We start from the raw sequence: 21,252 nt of genomic DNA, 5'->3' as shown, positions 1-21,252 counted from the left end.
CTGACCGCCTCGCCAACTTTCTCGGCCAGCTCCACGTCTCCAGCGAGCCCGCTGCGGACCTGGAGTCGGTTGGCTCCACTAACCCGATGCCTATCGACTCCGACACGGCCTCCTACGACGCCTTCCCCACCAACGTCGCGATCTACGACGACCCGCTTCCTCGAGCCGACGGCCACGATGCTGTCGCCGCCGAAGTGATGGTTGCCGGCCACAGCGGCCCGGCCGACGAGACCGCCCGCGACGTCTCGCGCGCGGCGGCCCGCGACTTGTCCGCTCCTCTCCCGGCCGACGCCGACGACGAAGCCATGGAAGCACGCCACCTCGCCCTCCTCGCAGAGGGCCGGAGGCTGGCCTCCGTAAGACGCCTCACTAAGGCCTACCGGCGCGAGGCTGACCGCGCCGCCTTCGGCACGCCGGCCCCGAGCGGGCCAAGCCGGGCCGGCCTTGTCAAGCAACGTGGCGCCGTCATCGCCGACGCGCTGGGAGTCGACCGCCCGGTCTATGCCACTCCGCTCGAGAACTTGCGTGCCGCCCAGGCGGCCGTAGACGAGCTGGACGGCCTGGAGCCCGAAGACCTTCCCCACATGACCCGGCGCATCCAGCAGTTGATCGACGCCGCCACGCAGCGGCACGAAGCCGACGCACGCGCGGAAAGCCTTCCCCCGCACCGAGAGCAGGGCGCGACGTCCCGGACGCCGACTCCGAGCAATACCCGCGCGCGACGCGAGAAGGAGCCGGCTATCAGCCATGGCCGGACCCGGATCTCCATCGAGCGGGACGCGGACGGTTATCCCCGAGCCATGGAGTGGCGGGGCGACCCGCCTCCGCCTCCGCCCCATGGAGAGAGACATCCCGCCTCACCGCCAGTGGCGCACCCGACTCTCAGCGGACGACTGGGCCGCCGCGAAGGAATCGGCGAGAACGACGCCCGCCATCGGCTCGACCGCCTGGCACGATCCCTGGCGTTGGAAGAAGAAGACGATGTCGGCCCGCCTTGCTTTGGCCCCCGCATCCGCGACGAGCCCTTTCCCAAAGGGTTCTCGCTCCCAAGAGACACGCCCAAGTACAACGGCTCCGTGAAGCCGGAAGATTGGTTGATCGACTACTCCACCGCAGTTAGCATAGCCAACGGCAACCGGCGAGTCGCCGTGAAGTACGTGCCCCTCATGCTGCAAGGCACGGCGCGGACTTGGCTCAACAGCCTCATGCCGCGTAGCATCAACAGCTGGCTAGACTTCACAGAAGCCTTCATCCGCAACTTCACCAGCACCTACAAGCGGGCTCCCAAGCCCAGACAGCTCTCCTTGTGCGTGCAAGGCCCCGCCGAGTCCACTCGCGATTACCTCACGCGTTGGGCCGAGCTCCGCAACTCCTGTGAAGGGGTGCACGAGGTACAAGCCATAGAGTACTTCACAGCCGGATGCCGAGAAGGCACCCTCCTCAAGCACAAGCTCCTCTGCGACGAGCCGGCTACTCTCGACGAGCTTTTGGACATAGCGGACAAGTACGCCACCGCCGACTCCTCGATGAAGACCGAGCTTCGGGTAGACGCGTCCGGGAAGGTGCTCAACCCGGCGCCCAAGACGCCGGCTGGAGAGCCCGGCCGACACCCCAACTCGAACGACAACAAGCGCAAGGGCCCTGCGCCGCCTCCCGCTAGCCGGTAGGTGGCCACGGTCGAAGATGCGCCGCCTGAAGAGCGACCGGCGCCCAAGAAGCCCAAGGGCGGCAGGCCGGCTTGGCAGCCCGCCTTCTCCTACGAGCAAACCCTCGACGCCCCTTGCAAGTTCCACAGCGGCGCGAAGCCGTCCAACCACACGACCCGGAAGTGCAACTGGCTCACCCGAATCTCTAAGGGCGAGGGGCTCTTGCCGCCTCCGCCTGCCGGTCCGCCGCCTCCGCCTCTGCTGCCTCCGGCCGCTCGGCCCGCAGTCGGAGCCGTGCATGACGAGTTCCCTGATGAGCAAGCAACCTACGTCATCTTCACCAGCCAGCCCGAAGACCGGCGCAGCAAACGCCGAGAGCACCAGGAAGTCAGCGTGGTCGCTGCCAACCCCGCTGAACACATGCATTGGTCAGAAAAGCCCATCAGCTGGAGCCGGGCCGACCACCCGGAGGTGATGCCGTCTCCCGGCTCTTATGCTTTGGTCCTGGAAGCCACTCTTGCAACGGACAGACGCGCCGCCCGCTTCTCTCGTGTATTGATAGACGGCGGGAGCAGCATCAACATCTTGTATCGTGACACCCTGGAGAAGTTGAACGTTAAGACAAAACAGCTCGCGCCCACTCGGACAGTTTTCCACGGCATCGTACCTGGCCTGTCCTGCGCCCCCATTGGCAAAACCAAGATTGATGTACTTTTTGGGGACAAGGAGCATTTCCGCCGGGAAGCGATCTGGTTTGAGGTGGTGGACCTGGAGAGCCCTTACCATGCATTGCTGGGCCGACCTGCCTTGGCCAAATTCATGGCGGTTCCCCACTATGCATACCTCAAGATGAAGATACCAAGCACCAAAGGCGTCATCACCATAGCCGGCGACTACAAGAAGTCCTCCGAGTGCGCCGCGGCCAGCAGCCGGCTGGCCGAGTCCCTTGTGATCGCTGAAGAGAAGAAGGTGCTGGACCGAGTCGTGGCCATGGCCGGTAAGCAGTCGGCCGTGCCCCCCGACCCTAAGGAGCATGACACTCAAGGGTCTTTTCAGCCGGCCAAGGAGACGAAGAAGATACCTCTTGACCCCGAGCGTCCGGAGAGGTTTGCCGTCATCGGGGCAAACCTGAACAGCAAATAGGAAGGCGAGCTCGCCGATTTCCTCCGTGAGAATCGGGACATCTTCGCATGGTCCCCCAAGGACATGCCGGGTGTTCTGAGGAAATTCGCCGAGCACAAACTGCATGTTCGAGAAGGCGCGAAGCCGGTCAGACAACCCCTTCGCCGGCTCTCAGAGGAGAAGCGCAGGATTGTAGGGGAGGAGATAGCCCGGCTCTTGGCGGCCGGCTTCATCATGGAAGTTTCCTTTCCAGAGTGGCTCGCTAACCCGGTCCTTGTGTTGAAGAAGAATAACAAGTGGCGCATGTGTATAGACTACACAAGTCTCAACAAAGCCTGCCCCAAAGATCCTTTCGCCCTGCCAAGGATAGACCAAGTGATAGACTCCACAGCCGGATGCGAGCTGTTGAGTTTTTTGGATGCTTACTCTGGATATCACCAGATAAAGCTAGACCCGGATGACCGCCTGAAGACCGCCTTCATCACGCCGTTCGGAGCCTTCTGCTACCTGACTATGACATTCGGCTTGAGAAATGCCGGTGCCACCTTTCAGCGTTGCATGCAGAAGTGCCTCCTCAAGCAGCTCGGCAGGAATGCCCACGTTTACGTGGACGACATTGTGGTAAAGACGGAGAAGCGTGGCACCTTGCTGGAAGACCTCAAGGAAACATTCGAGAACCTGCGCCGGTTCCAAATCAAGCTCAACCCCGAGAAATGCGTGTTCGGGGTGCCGGCCGGCCAGCTCCTAGGCTTCCTGGTCTCCGAACGCGGCATCGAATGCAACCCAGCGAAGATCAAGGCCATCGAGAGAATGGCGACCCCCACCAAGCTTCGAGACATTCAGAAGTTCACCGGGTGCTTAGCCTCCTTGAACCGCTTCATGAGCCGGCTCGGAGAAAAGGCCCTCCCCCTCTACCGCCTCATGAAGAAGAGCACTCACTTCGAGTGGAACGACCAGGCCGACCAAGCTTTCCACGAGTTGAAGAAGATGCTGGCCACGCCGCCTGTCCTCACAGCGCCGACTGAGAAAGAGCCCATGCTCCTTTACATCGCAGCAACCAGCCGGGTGGTCAGCACCGTCATCGTAGTCCAGCGCCCGGAAGAAGGCCGAGCCCAGCCGGTCTAGAGGCCGGTGTATTATTTGAGCGAGGTGCTGTCCGCCTCAAAGCAGAACTACCCACACTACCAAAAGATGTGTTACGGCGTGTACTTCACCGCCAAGAAGCTGAAGCCCTATTTTCAAGAGCATCCCGTCACGGTCGTATGCACTGCCCCGCTAGCTGAGATCATAGGCAGCCGGGATGCATCCGGCCGGGTCGCGAAATGGGCAATCGAGCTGGCCCCTTACACAATCTTCTACCAGCCCCGCACCGCCATCAAGTCCCAAGCGCTGGCCGACTTCCTCGTCGACTGGGCCGAGACCCAGTACCTGCCGCCGGCTCCGGACTCCACCCATTGGCGCATGCACTTCGACGGGTCCAAGATGCGCACCGGCTTGGGAGCCAGCATCGTCCTTACCTCTCCCAAAGGCGACAAGCTCAAATACGCGCTGCAGATCCACTTCGCCGCCTCCAACAATGTGGCCGAGTACGAGGCGCTCATACACGGGCTCCGGCTTGCCAAAGAGCTTGGCATTCGCCGGATCCTATGTTATGGCGACTCGGACCTGGTAGTCCAGCAGTCATCCGGTGACTGGGACGCCAAGGACGCGAACATGGCGAGCTACCGTTTCCTGGTCCAACAACTCAGCGGATACTTTGAAGGGTGCGAGTTCCTCCACGTACCTCGAGCCGACAACGAGCCTGCCGATGCCTTGGCCCGAATAGGCTCCACCCGGCAAGCAATTCCAACCGGCGTCGCTCTACAACGCCTACTCAAGCCGTCTATCAAGCCGTCTCCGGAATCCGATTCCATCTTCGTGCCGCCTGACCCCGATGCGGCCAGGTCCGGCTCGAAGAATCAAGTAGCCGACCTCAAGACCCCTGTAGCCGGCCGGGGGACTTTGGCGGCCGGCTCGGGGACTGCGGTAGCTGGCCCGGGGACTGCACCAGCACTACAGCCGGCGGCCGACTCCAGCACCTCACCGCCCAGCCCGCCCACCCTAGTGGCAGTAGCCACCTTGGCAGTAGAAGAAATCGCGGCTCCGTCTTGGGCTCAGTCCATCCTCAACTTCTTAGTGAACCAAGACCTGCCGACTGACGAAACAGAAGCAAGACAAGTCCAGCGTCGAGCCGGAGCGTACACAATCGTCAACAGAGAACTACTCAAGCGCAGCGTCACCGGAGTCCTCCAGCGATGCGTCGAGCAAGAGAAGGGCATTGCAATCCTCGCAGACATTCACCAAGGAGAGTGCGGCCACCATGCGGCCTCGAGATCACTTGTCGCCAAAGCCTTCCGCCATGGTTTCTTCTGGTCGACTGCTTTGGACGACGCCAAAGAACTAGTCAAGCATTGCAAGGGATGCCAGCTCTTCGGCTCCAAGCAACACATGCCGGCCTCGGCACTCAAGACCATTCCCCTCACTTGGCCCTTTGCCGTTTGGGGACTGGACATGGTGGGCCCATTCAAGACGGCGCGCGGCGGCATGACGCATCTGCTCGTCGCCGTGGACAAGTTCACCAAGTGGATTGAAGCAAAGCCGATCAAGAAGCTGAATGGGCCGACTGCCGTGACCTTCATCGCAGACATAACAACTCGGTATGGCGTGCTGCACAGCATCATCACCGACAATGGCACGAACTTCGCCAAAGGAGCCTTGGCACGTTTCTGTGCAGCCCAGGGCATCCGGCTGGACTTAGCGTCCGTCGCCCATCCGCAGTCAAACGGCCAGGTCGAGCGAGCCAACGGCCTCATCCTCTCCGGCATCAAGCCCCGATTGGTTGTACCTCTAGAGCGCTCGGCCGGCTGTTGGCTCGATGAGCTGCCGGCTGTCCTCTGGAGTGTGCGCACTACACCCAACAAGTCAACCGGCTTCACCCCCTTCTTCCTTGTGTACGGTGCCGAGGCGGTCATCCCAACTGACATCGAATTCGACTCGCCTCGAGTAACCATGTACACGGAAGCGGAGGCCAAGGAAGCACGAGAAGACGGCGTCGACCTGCTGGAAGAAAGCCGGCTGTTAGCTCTCAGCCGGTCTGCAATTTACCAGCAGGGTTTGCGCCGCTACCACAGCCGGAAGGTCAGGCCAAGATCTTTCCAAGAGGGCGACCTTGTGCTCCGGCTGATTCAGCGAACAGCCGGCCAGCACAAGCTCTCAGCCCCTTGGGGAGGCCCTTTCGTCATCAGCAGAGCTCTAGGCAACGACTCCTACTACCTGATCGACCCACAGAAGCCGAAGGCACGCAAAAGAGACGACTCCGGCAAGGAGTCGGAACGGCCATGGAACGCCAACCTCCTTCGAAGATTTTACAGTTGAAAGGCAGTATGTATCACGCTAACCTTTGTATTAAGTACAAGACAATAGGCTCTCCGAGGAGGGCTCGGGGACTGCCATCCCTTATTTATGAATGAAAATATCATGCTTGTCGCATCATTTACTTATTCTGTCCGGCACCGAGTCCGACTAGTCGGCTCGGGGACTGGCCGACTGAAGTTATATTAGAAGTCCTACCTACAGTCAGACAAGTAGTGTGCCGGCTCTCAAGCCTTCCCTTGCCAAAGTCGCAGTTCGAAGAATCAGCTATCCGACTGGCAAGGGTCAAAGGTAGAAACGACCGCCCACACGAAAAATGGCTAGGGACTAACGGATTAATATAACAAAGCCGGCTTCTCTCACACCGTCGACCGGCTACCAGAGCAGCCGGCCGGCTGGTTTCCATTCACTTTACTCTAAATCCAAGAAAGCTCAAGTACTTGCCTCCCCAAAGAGGGAAGGCGGCAAAGGAAAAGCCTAAGGACAAACAAGCATACGTGAATGGAAACCAAACATGCACGTGATAATATTTACATAAAAAGACCACCAAGAGGCCAGCATTCAACATAGTTTGGATACACCCCCAGTGGGTGGAACTGCGAAACTTAACAAAAGATTGTTCAAAGACAACAAAGCAGGAAAGATAAAGACGGCAGGTCAGGCTGGCGGAGCGGCCGACTGGTTGGCGGAGACGGTCGCGCCGGCTGAAGGAGCGGCCGGCTGACGAACTTCGGCTTGGTCGCCGCCTCCCGCAGAGGGCGCGCTTCCACGCGCCTCGTTGCTGGATGCACGGTCGGCCTGAGGTCGGCTGGTTGTTCCACCAGCCGGCTCGATGTCTCCGCCGTCGTCGTCTTCGTCGTCTTCACCCTCGTCGCTGGAGGCGATCTCCTCCGCCGAGTCCTCGCCCACCGCCGGGTTCAGCCCGAACCACTCCTCCGGCTGCGCGACACCATCATCATCGATTTCGGGTGCGAAAACGCTGATGTCGGTGCACTCGGCGATCGTTGAAGCTCGCTGGGCGATAGCCGGCCTCACCTCCTCCAGCTCCGCGTCGGCCTCCATCCGCCAAGTACGCAGCTGGTCCAGGCTCAGTCCTGGGTACCAAGCCCGTACGAATTCCAACGCCCGCCCGGCTCTGAGGCGGGCCGCTGACGCCTTCCAAGCCTCGAAGCGTCCGGCTGCGACTTCCAGCCAGACGGCAGTTCGGCTCGGGGTGCGGGGGATCGTCTCGCCAGGCCAGAGGGCGGCCAGCACTTGCGCCCCAGCACGTTGAAGACGGCGGAGCATCCGGTGGGCCGGCTGCAGCCGCGCCTGGACAGCCAGAAGCTGCTCCTCAAGGGTCCGGTTTGCATCCGGCGCAATGTCGGCCCTCGCTTGACGGCGCGCTTCGCGATGAGCCTCGATGGTTTGGGCAGCGAAGACGGAGTAGCCCGGGAGGTAATCTGCAAGAAACAACAAGCAGCAGCCCAAGATAAGTCAAAAAACCCAGACGGCAAGGGACGGGGGAAGGCCGTGGAAAGCAGCTTACCGTCGATCAAGTCTTCAATCCGGCCGTAGCCTTCCTCCAGGCCTCGCCGGGTCTCGGACCAGGTCGCCGCCGCTATCTCATACTCCGCCAACACGGCGGCTTCGCCCTCCTTCGCCGCCTGAAGGGCCGTTTTGTGGCTCTCCTCTTGGTCGGCCAGCTTCTTGGCCAGGCGATCCCGCTCCTGGGCTAAGGCAGTGCACTCGGCCTCTTTGGCGAAAAGGGCGGCCTTTGCTTCGCCAAGCTCCTTCCTCAAGTCGGCGTTGGCCCCTGAAGACAAAGAAGAAGAAAAATCAATAAGAAAGGAGTCATCAAGAAAGATTCGACTCGACTGCGCGGCAGTCGGCCTGAATCTCGGGGACTATACCCAGTGGGTGCGCTGGCACGCCCCCACAGGAGACAAACAAACCAAGTACTTACTTCGGCTGTCGGCCAGGTCGTTGGTCCGCCGGCTCAGCTCTCGAGCCTGGGAGTCGAAGGCGGCAACACGAAGGTTGTGGTATTCCTGAAAGTTTAGAAAGAAAGCAAAGTGAGGTGGCCGTCGAGAAAGATCCGACCCGACTGCGCAGCAGTCGGCCCGAATCTCGGGGACTACACCCAGTGGGTGCGCTGACGCGCCCCCACGGAAGAAATCAAGAAAGCAAAGCAGCCAAGAGCGAAGGCCTTACCCGGACAGAGGTTCGTGTCGACGAGAACTCTTGGTTGAGCTGCTGCAGCAGGGCGGCTTGAGCTCGTAGCCGGCTCCGGACCCCTTGAGCCGCTGCTTCTAGCTCGCCGGTCCCCCCGCTGGGAGTCCACTCGGACACGGCGGAGCTGGCCACCTCCAGATCTCCTGCCGGCCTGCGCCCGCGGCTCGGCGCGACTCCGGCGGAGTGGCGCCTCCTTCAGCACGCCGGCCCGTCGCCAGCTGCACCTTGAGGCCGGCCCGGCTCCCTGGCTCACCCCCGGCCAGCTCCTCCGGCGCCGCTGGCGATCGACTGCCTTGGCCCGCCCCGGTTGGCGCCGCAGGCGGCGTTCTCCCGGCCAAGACCACGGGCTCCTCCTCCCTCTCCAACAGTGGCGGGTCTTGGATGATCTCCTCTGCCATGGGCAACGGGGGGTTGGGGGCCACGGCTCGGAGGGGAACGGCGAGCAGCGGAGGCTGGCGGCGCGAGCTTTCCGCCTCCGTCTCTGCAGGAGCCGCCTCCTTCTGGGCCTTGGCTACGGTTTCGGCCTGCCCCTTTGCCGCCTGGGCGGCCGCCTTCTCCGCCGCCTCGCGCTCCTCCCGCGCTTCGCGGGCATTCCGCTCTGTGGCCTCCCTAAGATCGGCGGGGGGGTCCACGCGGCGGGAGCTCGAAGAACCTACAGCCGGCCCCACGACGGAGCCGCCTGGGCCCCGCTCGAGAGAAAGCGGCGCCCTGTCCAGCAAACGAAGAAAGCTAAGAGTGCATTTGAAGAAAAAAGAACAACGACGAGACTACGGCAAGCGGTTAAAAACTTACGCCGAGACTGCCTGGGGCTGTTTCACGGCTTTGCGGAAGCGGGCCGCCTTTGCGGCCGCCTCTTCTCGCTTCGTCGCCGCGGCGGAGGGCTTGGACTTCTTCGGCCGACTGCCGAAGAGGCCTAGAGCGGCCCGACGTTTCTGCGCGCCACCGGCAGCCGGCGCGACGGATGAGCCGGCGCCCTGTTGGTCGGCCGCCGGCTGGCGGCGCGGAACGACTTCGGCTTCAAAGTCGTCCGGCTAGTCCTCGAAGCTCGCGGTGAACTTCGAGCCTCCGGGCTTGGCGCTGTCCCCCACGACGGCGTCTTCCATGGCGGCCGCCCCCAAGTCCGGGTCGTCAACATCATCCACCGTGCGGTCGGGGACGTACTGGCGCTCGATCCCTGCCGCCCCGGCCGGCGGCGGAAGAAGAGGGTTCTGCACAGAGAGCTGGAAGGTCAGAAGCCGGCCGTCACGAAGCCGGCTGACGACGAAAAAGAGGATAAAGAGAGAAGCTTACCACGGGTGGAGGATTCGCGCGAGAGTACGGCGCCTTGCCGTACTGCCAGTCCCCGCTGAGCTTGCAATTGGCGATGTAGTTGACCATAAGCGCCACCTCCGCGTGGGGCATCTCCCATGTGCTGAGCCGGCTTGGGTCGAACCGGCCGCTCATCTGACACATCATGTGGGGCCGGCTCTAGAGAGGAAGGATCCGGCACTCCACGAAGGCGGCCACCAAGTCGGCCCCGCGCAGGCCTTCTGACTGAATGAGCACCCGAAGCCGGGAGATGGCGGCGTTCCCGGCCGGAGACAACGACCGGGATCGGAAGCTCCACGAGGGCTGCCTCCCAGCCGGCGGGCCGGCTACGTAAGCCGGCAAGTTGATGTAGTCTTCTTGCTCGGCGACATTCTTCACATAGAAGTAAGATCTCTGCCAGACCTTCACCGACTGGATCAGGGGGATGGGCGGGAACAGATTGTTCTCGCTCGCCCTCCTCATGGCGATGAAGGCTCCGCAGGGGGCGGGCACGCCGGCAACGACCGTGCCGAGCTTGCTCTGGAAGAATTCTCCCCAGAGCTCCAGCGTGGGGAGCAGCCCCAAGAAGCCTTTGCAGAGGGAGACGAAGGCCGACAGCAGCATCACCGCGTTGGGCGTGAGGTGATGCGGCTGGAGGTTGTAGAAGTCGAGGAAGGAACGAAGAAACCCGCTCGCCGGGAGGCCGAAGCCGCGCAGGCAGTGCGAGCGGAAGACGACCCGCTCGCCCTCCTCCGGCGCCGGCGAGATCTCCCTCTCGGGCACTAGACGGACCTGAACGCGGTCGGCGCCGGGTCTGGCGAAGGAACTCCACGTGATCCTCGTGGACGTTGGAGCCGTCCCAGGAACTTGACAGTGCCATGGCGACGAGGTGGTGTGGAGACGCGACGGCGTTGAGGAGGAGGCTGCGGCGGCAGCGAGAACAGGGAGACGAGGGCTAGGAGGGACGGAGTGGGAGGGAGCGCGCGAACCTCTGTCGCTCCCTCTCCTCCCCCTACTTATAGGCTCACGTGACGGAGTCGAGGAGGCGTGGCGTGGGGAAGCGTGGGGGTCGATCGTGCCCACTTCCCACGCCCCACGATTACCGATCCTTAATAGCGAGGCGAAACTGCCTTGAGAAGGCGAGCGGCCCTGTGGGCCACGGGAGATCCGCGCCCGGACCGAGGCTCGCGAGTGGCGGGCCCGGGCCTGCGGCGGCGTCCCATCGGGCGCGTGCGCTCGCAGAATCCTGCCACTACGTGGCCGCGAGAGGGCCCGTGGTCAGCATGCAGGCCCCCTCTCCTCCCGCTTACGCGGGTTATCAGAAGTCGGCGTACGCCCGTGAAGCCGGCTCTCCGGGATAGGAAGCTGACCAAGCTTCTCGTCCCCTTGTTCACCTCGGAGCTCGATCAGCTTCGGGGACTACTGTCAGAGTAAATGGCCATGGGTAGCCTAGCCGGCCTCCCCTGGCACTTCTGCAAAAATTACGAGCCCGCCCGGCTCTCAAGGATCCAAGACACGGGGCCACCTTCCCCCCGCCGGCAGCGATCTAGGCCGGCTTTGGGAAGGCGGTCCGACTTCAACCTTCATGAGAGGGCCGACTCCAAGAAGCCGGCTACGAGAAAGCCGACTCCTTCAAGCCGGCTCCCCATAAAGTAGTCAAGACCGTACCCACAAAGTTTGCACCCACCTAACGGCGGTGCGACGGGGCATGGCTACAGAAGAGCCTGCCACCCCCGAATCCCGGAGCACGCCTGGCACAGTGCGCCGTACGAGGTAGGCATGACCCGTCCGGCGCAGCACTGTTGCCATGTTGACCCTGGCGTCACCCACGACGGGTCGCCAGCGTGGCCCACAGGCGGTGGGCCCCTTAGAGCAGAGAGACGGCCAAAGGCGGCCGCGCTTCCAACCAGCCGGCCCAAGACGGAGCCGGCTCCGCCGCCGCCGCTTCCCTCGAAGAGGACGCCCCATTAAGGAGACAAGACGCGGTAAGGCTACAGCGATCACCCGGCAGGCGGCGGTACTGTAGCCGCGCTTACCACGATGAAGCTCACGTCAGCAAGATGAAGCCACAGTGACCAAGGAGTTGGCAGCCGGCGGGACCCACCAGCCGGCGGGCCCCAGCAGTCGGCGCAGAAGCCGGCGAGTGCAGTCACAGACGGCTGGGCCCCGCGCCCAGCCGGATTACCATTGTACCCCCGGGGGGTAGGCCTATATAAACCCCCCGGGGCACCCATGCAAAGGGTTCGACCCCCTGCTAGTTCTAGAGACCATACAAGGAGAAGAAGCAGGCTAGCCGTGCCCTTTCTTCCTCCTCCTCCCCCAAAACAGCTCAAGGAGCGTTGTGTAGCTACTTGATCATCTAGTGACATGCGGAGACCCCGCAGAGCAGCAGTAGGGGTGTTGATCTCTTCGAGAGCCCCGAAGCTGGGTAAGAGCGCCGGCGCGTGTCTACGGCCTCATCGCTTCCAGGCACCGCGAGTCTACTGGTTCCCCACAGATAAGCGCACCATTGCATATTCGCACCCTACCATGAACCCCAACGCCGAAATACTTTCTCCGGTGGTATGTGGAATTGTTTTGCAGAGCCGGACACTATCCTTGTGTTCAAATCTTCTATGGAGTATTCGGAGGAACCCGCCTTGCAATGCCGAAGACAATCTGCACGGACTCATCGTCATTGAAGCCTGGTTCAGGGGCTACTGAGGGAGTCCTGGATTAGGGGGTCCTCGGACAGCCGGACTATATACTTTGGCCGGACTGTTGGACTATGAAGATACAAGATTGAAGACTTCGTCCCGTGTCCGGGTGGGACTCTCCTTTGCGTGGAAGGCAAGCTTGGCAATTGATATGTAGATCTCCTCCCTTGTAACCGACTCTGTGTAACCCTAGCCCCCTCCGGTGTCTATATAAACCGGAGGGTTTAGTCCGTAGGACAACAACAATCATAATCATAGGCTAGCTTCTAGGGTTTAGCCTCTACGATCTCGTGGTAGATCAACTCTTGTAATACTCATATCATCAAGATCAATCAAGCAGGAAGTAGGGTATTACCTCCATCAAGAGGGCCCGAACCTGGGTAAACATATGTCCCCCGCCTCCTGTTACCATGCCTTAGACGCACAGTTCGGGACCCCCTACCCGAGATCCGCGTTTTGACACCGACATCCTGCGCCGGCGTCCTGCCCACTTACCGAAGTCTAATCCCAGCGAGATCCCAAGACCTAACCTCCCTCACATCGCGCGCTCTCTCCCTCCTCTCGTCTCCTCGCACCAGTCAACGGAAGCGGGCGGCAGCTCATCGCGTCCATTCACCCACGCGCCAGTGGGCCTAGCTGTTGGAAATATGCCCTAGAGGCAATAATAAATTGATTATTGTTATATTTCCTTGTTCATGATAATCGTTTATTATCCATGCTAGAATTGTATTGATAGGAAACTCAGATACATGTGTCGATACATAGACAACACCATGTCCCTAGTAAGCCTCTAGTTGACTAGCAGATGGTTACGGTTTCCTGACCATGGACATTGGATGTCGTTGATAACGGGATCACATCATTAGGAGAATGATGTGATGGACAAGACCCAATCCTAAGCATAGCACTAGATCGTGTAGTTCGTATGCTAAAGCTTTTCTAATGTCAAGTATCATTTCCTTAGACCATGAGATTGTGCAACTCCCGGATACCGTAGGAGTGCTTTGGGTGTGCCAAACGTCACAACGTAATAGGGTGGCTATAAAGGTACACTACGGGTATCTCCGAAAGTGTCTGTTGGGTTGGCACGAATCGAGACTGGGATTTGTCACTCCGTGTGACGGAGAGGTATCTCTGGGCCCACTCGGTAGGACATCATCATAATGTGCACAATGTGATCAAGGAGTTGATCACGGGATGATGTGTTACGGAACGAGTAAAGAGACTTGCCGGTAACGAGATTGAACAAGGTATCGGGATACCGACGATCGAATCTCGGGCAAGTATCGTACCGATAGACAAAGGGAATTGTATACGGGATTGATTAAGTCCTTGACATCGTGGTTCATCCGATGAGATCATCGTGGAACATGTGGGAGCCAACATGGGTATCCAGATCCCGCTGTTGGTTATTGACCGGAGAACGTCTCGGTCATGTCTGCATGTCTCCCGAACCCGTAGGGTCTACACACTTAAGGTTCGATGACGCTAGGGTTATAAAGGAAGTTTGTATGTGGTTACCGAATGTTGTTCGGAGTCCCGGATGAGATCCCGGACGTCACGAGGAGTTCCGGAATGGTCCGGAGGTAAAGATTTATATATGGGAAGTCCTGTTTTGGTCACCGGAAAGGTTTCGGGGTTTATCGGTAATGTACCGGGACCACCGGAGAGGTCCGGGGGTCCACCGGGGGGGGGCCATGGGCCCCAGAGGCATACATGGGCCAAGTGTGAGAAGACACCAGCCCCTAGGTGGGCTGGGGCGCCTCCCACTAAGGCCATGCGCCTAGAAGGGGAGAGGGGGCAAACCCTAAGGGCAGATGGGCCCTAAGGCCCATACTCCCTGCGCCTCCCTCTCCTCCCCCCTTGTGGCCGCCATCCATAGATGGGTTTGGGGCTGCCGCCCCTCTAGGGGTGGGAACCCTAGAGGAGGCGCACCCTCCTCCCCTTCCCCTATATATATGAGGCCTAGGGGCTGCCCAATACACGCGATCTGATCTCTGCCTTTGGTGCAGCCCTCCCCTTCTCCCAAGTACTTCTCCTCTCCCGTGGTGCTTGGCGAAGCCCTGCAGGATTGCCACGCTCCTCCACCACCACCACGCGCGTTGTGCTGCTGCTGGATGGAGTCTTCCTCAACCTCTCCCTCTCTCCTTGCTGGATCAAGGCGTGGGAGACATCTTCGGGCTGTACGTGTGTTGAACGCGGATGTGCCGTCCGTTCGGCACTAGGATCATCGGTGATTTGGATCACGACGAGTACGACTCCATCAACCCCGTTCTCTTGAACGCTTCCGCTTAGCGATCTACAAGGGTATGTAGATGCACTCTCCTTCCCCTCGTTGCTGGTCTCTCCATAGATAGATCTTGGTGACACGTAGGAAAATTTTGAATTTCTGCTACGTTCCCCAACAGCAACCACATAGATGCGTTGGCCTCGCAACTAAGTCCTGACACTAAGGACATCTGCCGTGACAATTCCATGACAGGACACGTCGTGAGGGCCCCCTTAAGAGCCTCGAATGCCGCGGTTGCCTCCCTGTCCCAGGCAAAGGCGTCGCGACGCAGTAGGCGCATGAGTGGGGACGCGATGAGGCCGAACTCCCGGATAAATTTTGGTAGTACCCCGCGAGGCCCAGGAAGCTGCAAAGAGCCCGCACTGAGTGCGGTGTCGGCCAGGCCGCAACGGCCACCACCTTGTCGGCGTCCATAGCAACCCCCTCGGCCGAGATGACGTGGCCGAGGTAGGCGACTAAAGGCGTCCTGAACGAGCACTTCGAGCACTTAAGATGAAGATGATGCGCTCGAAGCTTGTTGAAGACGATGACGACGTGTTGAAGGTGCTCTGCCCACGAGGCGCTGTAGATAAGAATGTCATCATAGCAAACGAGCACAAAGCGATGCAAATAGGAACGGAGGACGTCGTTCATCAGAGTCTGGAAGGTCGCCGGGGCGTTGGAGAGGCCAAAAGGCATCACCAAGAACACGAAGTGGCTGTGATGAGTTTGAAACGCCGTCTTGGTGACATACCCACTAGCATTTGTTGACTCTTTGGTGGAGAAAAAACATAGGAATATGGGATTTTCCTTTGGTGAATACTATATCAATCTGTCTAGTCCATCAAAGGAATGAAGCAGCCTGCATCGAGCACCCCTTTGGGGACATGCCCTGAGTGATTACTCGTTGTACTGCCGGTGCTAGCATAGGAAACCCTAGGCTGGTTTTGTCACCCATTTTCTTTCTGCACCACTGATCACTTGATCAACACTTGTTTTCCACCATCTGTCTGCTCATGAAATGAACGACAGCCAAGCTGGATCTTAAAAAAAAGGAATGAAGCAAAGGAAAATGGCAGAGCATCTAAGAACTCGGTTTTCAAAGAAAAAGAAACGCAGGAATTTGGGGGCTCCTATGTCTCGCTTAGAGCGGGACGTAGGGAAGCCTCGCGTGGGAAGCGCCAGATGGGCCGGCACAAGCGCACGGGAGGCCATGGCCTTGAATTTTCTTTTTCATGTTTTTATATTGTTTTTTCTTTTATTTAAACTTTATTTTCTACTTTCAAGTATTCTAATAAATATATTTGAAAAAGCACCTTATATTAAATGTTTAAAAAAACATTAACCAAATAATTGAATTTTTTAAAATGTGTATAGAGAAAATGTTTCTCATGTATATGAAAAATGTATACAGAAAATATACAATATGTGTGAAAAAAGTTGATCACGTGTTTACAAAAAGTTAATCAACATTTGGTCAAATGTTAGACAAGAATTTAAAAATATTAATCAAGCATTTTAAAAATGTTAAATGTGTATAGAAAATATGTTGACCATGAATTCAAAATTGTAATCTTGTACTGTATTTTAAACAATTTAATTTTATATTTGAAAAATGTTAATCAAGCATTTGACAAATGTGAAAAATATGCAAAGAAAAATGTTGCCCATACATTAAAACATGTTAAACTTGAATTAAGAAAATGTTAAACATGTATTAGACAAATGTTCTTGGCATATACGAGAAATGTAGAATGAATAAAAAAGAAAAATAAAATAAAAACCAAGAATGAAACAAATAAAAATGAAGAATAACAAAAACTGGTGAAAACCAAACAAAAAAAGTAAAGCAAAGAAAAAACAGTAAAAACCAAGAAAGAAACAAAGAAAAACAATGAAAAATAAAAAATACAAGAAAGAAACTAATAAAACCGGTGAAGAAACAAAGAAAAACCGAGAAAACTAGGGAAGAAACAGAAAAATAGGAAAATAACAAAATTCAAAAAACCCTGGCGAATGAAACCCATCGAACGAAGCAAGCAAACTTGATCGAAACCAGCGAACGAGAAAAAAATGGGCCAGCCAAGTAGGACATATGTTAGTCTTGCTATAAGCGAGATGTAACATCTGCGAACGAATTTTACAGGTGCATCAAACCTCCTTTTCAACTTGGGATAGGCTTGTTAGAGCATCTCCACTCCCCCCCCCCCCCCCCCCACCCCCCCCCCCCCCAACAATGAAAAAGGTACATCCGGGCCACCAAACGAACCGATACAGTACAGCATTGGAACGAACCGATACAGTACTGCATTGGATGACAGAACACATCCGAACCGTGCGGTTAGGACGTATGCGAGTGGTGCAAAACCTAGGAGCAAAGGCATTTACTGATGAATGGATCATGGATCACACACATAACACACAAGATGATCCACTAGGGTTCCTGATGTTGTAGTGAGATGGATGTGGATGATGATGTTGATGACAATAGAGATGATGATGATAGTGGTCATGATGTTGACATCCCGTGCGCTTCGTGAAGGTGGCGATATCCTCCTTGACAATTCCTCCTCTGGATCGCCCCGGAGACTAGGGTTCTGCCTTGTGGATGTGTTTCTGGTGTCTATGTTCATCTGCTTCCCAATCCTATCTCACGGGTAAAGTAGTGGATGAGGCAGGGGCCCTAGCGCATCATACAACCACCCATACGAGCGGGTACGCTCATATGGTTGACCGTCTTTTGCTCTGGAGGCATCGCAAGCGCTCCTCTGTGGGTCCATTTGCTTTAAGTTTTCCTGGTAATGGATTATCACATTAAATAACATGATTCCACCACCATTTCATGAGATTCCTTCCATAAAATTTTATTTGCTCCAAAATGCGTTACCATGAAATACAAACAAAAAGTAGTGTGCGAAACCATAAAATTCTACATAGCCTACCATGTAGGCACAAAATAACCATCAAAGTCATCACATAATTTGGACTCATCACTCTCCTCCGCAGACTCGTCCTCATGATGAAATCAAGTGTGCATTGTATATCCAGGGTCGCTGTAGAGAACCAAACATGCGGTGTCATGGTGTAGGAGGGCATGCCCTCGGAGAGAGTCAAGGTCTTCACAGCCATGGGATCATAGGCATAACGAACGTGTCCGTGTGTGACACACGCCATTCCTTTTTTGGGACTTTTACATTTGTGTCCCTAACTCAAACCCATTACTCAGATTTACCTTTAATTTTAAAGTGTGCTCAAATTTACCCCAGTGCCATTAGGTGCCCTTATAGAAATGCCTTTTCATGCCGCTACCGTGTAGTTAAAGGGGTTTGACCGTTTACGGGGCGTTTGCTGGACATTTTGCCCCTGTACACATGTGTCACTTACGGGTGGGCCCTGTTATCCATAGATTTTTTAAAAGGAAACAACCCTCTCTCCTCTCACTTTCACTTACGTGTGGGCCCCCCTCATCCATAGGAAAAAAGAAAAGGGAAAGTAAAAAACCATAGCCATGGTGTATAACGAGTGGGCCAACAAGGGATTAGGCCCACTTGTCATAGGCTATTTAATTTTACATTAACTATATATATATATATATATATATATATATATATCTAAGTTAATTGAAAAAACTATACTCCCTCCTTCCATCTATATAGGGCCTAATGCGTTTTTCAAGACGGCCTTTGACTATTGACAAGATTAATAGTACATGACATGCATAATGTGAAAATTATATCATTGAAATCTCCTTTCACATACGAATTTGACGACATGCTTTGTGTAAGTTGCATGTCATATATTGTTGCTCTAACATTTGGTCAAAGTTAGCCTCGGAAAACGCATTAGGCCCTATATAGATGGAAGGATGGAGTACCTAATCTAATAGTTTAATTAAGTTTAATCTAATTAGCTGACGACCTGGGCCCACACGTCTGTGACCCAGGCAGTGTTTGGAACAGCGGTGCACTCCGGTGACCAAAGCCATGGCGGCGATGGCCGGAATCGCAACTCCAGGAACCATTTGGTTAACGGAGAGTACAGGTCAGACGAGCGCGATGATGCACATGCAATGGTACCAATAGAGCATGCTGGGGAAGGCGGAATCAACCGCAATGATGAGCTGGGCGGCTACCGATGGCGGTGCTCGACGGATTCGAGCAAGCGGGCATGGATTCAGTGGTTTAGGGAGCGGCATCTTAGGGGCGCTATGAGCACGATGGTGACATTGATTTATGGTATAGCAGCGTAGGGGAAACGAATCGACGATGACGCTCCGGTGGCCGCAGACGAGGAAGACGGTCGATTCGGTCGTGTTGGAGAGGTCCTGCTTGAGCTACTCCTGGGAGGAGACGTATTTGAGGCGTGCACGTCTCCTAGACAGATTTTCAGCTGTTTGTGAGGATGATGGACGCGGCGACGACGAAGGTCATGGCGACGGCTGTTCTCATATGTGGCTAAGGGGAGGAGAGCGAGGGAAGGGAGGGAAAGCTAGCTAGGGTTTTCCATAGGGCTGTGGACGTCGTGAAGTAGCCCTACACTAGAGCTACTATGGTGGCAGCTTTCGAACAGTGGTCGACGGTGGCACTCATCGATGCGTGCGCAGTTGACGAGTTGAGGAAGACGATGACTAGGGAGATGGGCTGGGCGTTGCGGTGTGCAGTTGGGCCAAAAGGTAAGCGCTCACCCTCTCTTCTTTTTTAATTTTAATTTCTGTTTTATTTTTTTTCAGGGGTAAAAATGTCCAGCAAACGCTCCATAGACGGTCAAAGCCCTTTAACCGGACAGTAACGGCACGAAAGAGCATTTCTGTAAAGGCACCTCAAGGCATACAACGGGGGCGCTTATTGGTCAAATCCCCCCCGCCCCCCCCCCCCCCCCCCCAAAACAACAATCCCAGGATTTGGGCTGGCATCGATGCCCAGGCTGTCATCGGGCGCTTCTCCCTTTTTTTTTCTCCGTACCAATCTGGCACCGGGCGCTCCTTGGAGCGCTACAAATCTGCAACGGCTCAACTACCTCAGCTGGTCTTTGCTGAACGGAGCCATCTATACGCAACTAACTCACCTGATTTTCTTTTGCAGCTACACAAAAAATATATTTCTTCGTTCAAAAAAAATGTGTTTTCTTTCTCTTGACGCACAAAAATAATCTACAATAAAATATTGAGGTCATTTATATCTATAATAATTCTCCATGGGACCTGAATACTTACAATAAAAAAATGCCAAAAATGAAATGCATGTGAATGTGAAACTGGTTCAACAGGGGGGAAAGTTCCGATGTTCAAACCTGAAAGCACGGTGAGTTAGCAAGAAAAAAAATCAATTAACTACAACCATTCATTCAGTCATACGGACTAGCTAAATCGTGCATGCAGTGCTGACTAAATCATGCATGCAGTCAAGCTATCTCATTATATATAGTCCTACTTGCAGGTTCCAGTTGCAACGCACATCTCAAAATTATCTGGTCACACACAAGACAATCCTGCTCATGTTTCACACATGTGTGGAATGCGATGTACTGTCAAGTCAAACAGCCATGATTTATATAGGAAATTGTTGTTCTTATTCGAAGCTCTACTCCCTAAATTTCTTTTTAGGACTATGTGAATTCAGGATCAGTCAGTTTGGAACCTGTCAAAACTGTATATCAACACATATTATTCTCCTACGATAATTAAAATTTCCCTCAGGAAGAACATGACGGACTCAGATCACCATACACACATGTGTGCATCTCGGCAGCAGTCAACTCAATTTACCAGCGATTGGTACAGCAATCGGTAGGGAATTACCTCAGATGTCGGGTAAGCTTGTTCATCTTGAACGCGCATATTGTACGCCTGCGCGCAGCAATTGGTACATCAATCGCCAAGAGCTCCTCCGGCCTCGTTCCCATGGGGGAAGGCGCGGCTGCTGCCTCCTCTGCTCCACGGCTCCCTCCCCCTCCCGTCCGTCAGCGCCGCGGTAGCTCCTCCGGCTTCGTCTTCATGTGGGAAGCCCCGGCTGCTGCTGCCTCATCCGCTCGCGCACCGCCCTCTTCATGTCCGTCGGCCTCGCCGACAGCTGCGCCGGTCTCGTCTCCATGGGAAGGAAGACGCGGGCTGCTGCCTACTCCGCCCCCGCGCCGCCGTTTACCGTGGCCGACATCTGAGGGTGTGGGAGTTCGGCCTGGAGTTCTCCTCCGGCTCGCTGGATCTGACGAGGGTCAAGGGTGTGGAGAGTTCGAGAGAAGGGAGCAGAGGGAGCTGAGCTGAGAGCAGAGTGAGCTGAGTGAGGACTGGCGCAGCTGACCGGTTCGTGTTCGGTTGGATCGGTGGGCACCGATGCTTGTTTCCTGCGTTGGAGAGGCCGGCGCTTGAGAATGTCGTCCGGAAGGAAAAAAAATATAGATAAGCGCCCAATCTAGCACTTCTGCGTTGGAAGACCAGATTTTTACACCGGTGCTCCATGGTAATTTAGTTTTACTAGTAAAAGAGTCCATGCGTTGCAACGGAAATAAAGTAAATTTCAAAATTCATGTGATATTGAGGAGTTTATCTGTCGTGATGAAATATTGAGCTATATCTTTTAGTCCGTTAAATTCTTCATTGTCTTAATATAAA

At 56.0% G+C, this 21,252-nt stretch overlaps 1 long non-coding RNA gene across 1 annotated transcript; it reads right to left on the bottom strand.

The window, feature by feature from the left end:
• Positions 1–19,796: 19,796 nt before the first annotated feature.
• On the bottom strand, positions 19,797–20,980 carry LOC125555464. Its single transcript, XR_007304716.1, has 2 exons — positions 20,443–20,980; positions 19,797–19,934 (listed from the first exon to the last, which is right to left on the bottom strand). It is a non-coding gene; the product is annotated as an uncharacterized LOC125555464 (long non-coding RNA).
• Positions 20,981–21,252: the final 272 nt, after the last annotated feature.

The sequence above is a fragment of the Triticum urartu genome, chromosome 5 (genome assembly GCF_003073215.2).
Source record: "Triticum urartu cultivar G1812 chromosome 5, Tu2.1, whole genome shotgun sequence".
NCBI classification, from domain to species: Eukaryota; Viridiplantae; Streptophyta; class Magnoliopsida; order Poales; family Poaceae; genus Triticum; species Triticum urartu.
This window is presented reverse-complemented; position numbering and strand designations above follow the sequence as displayed.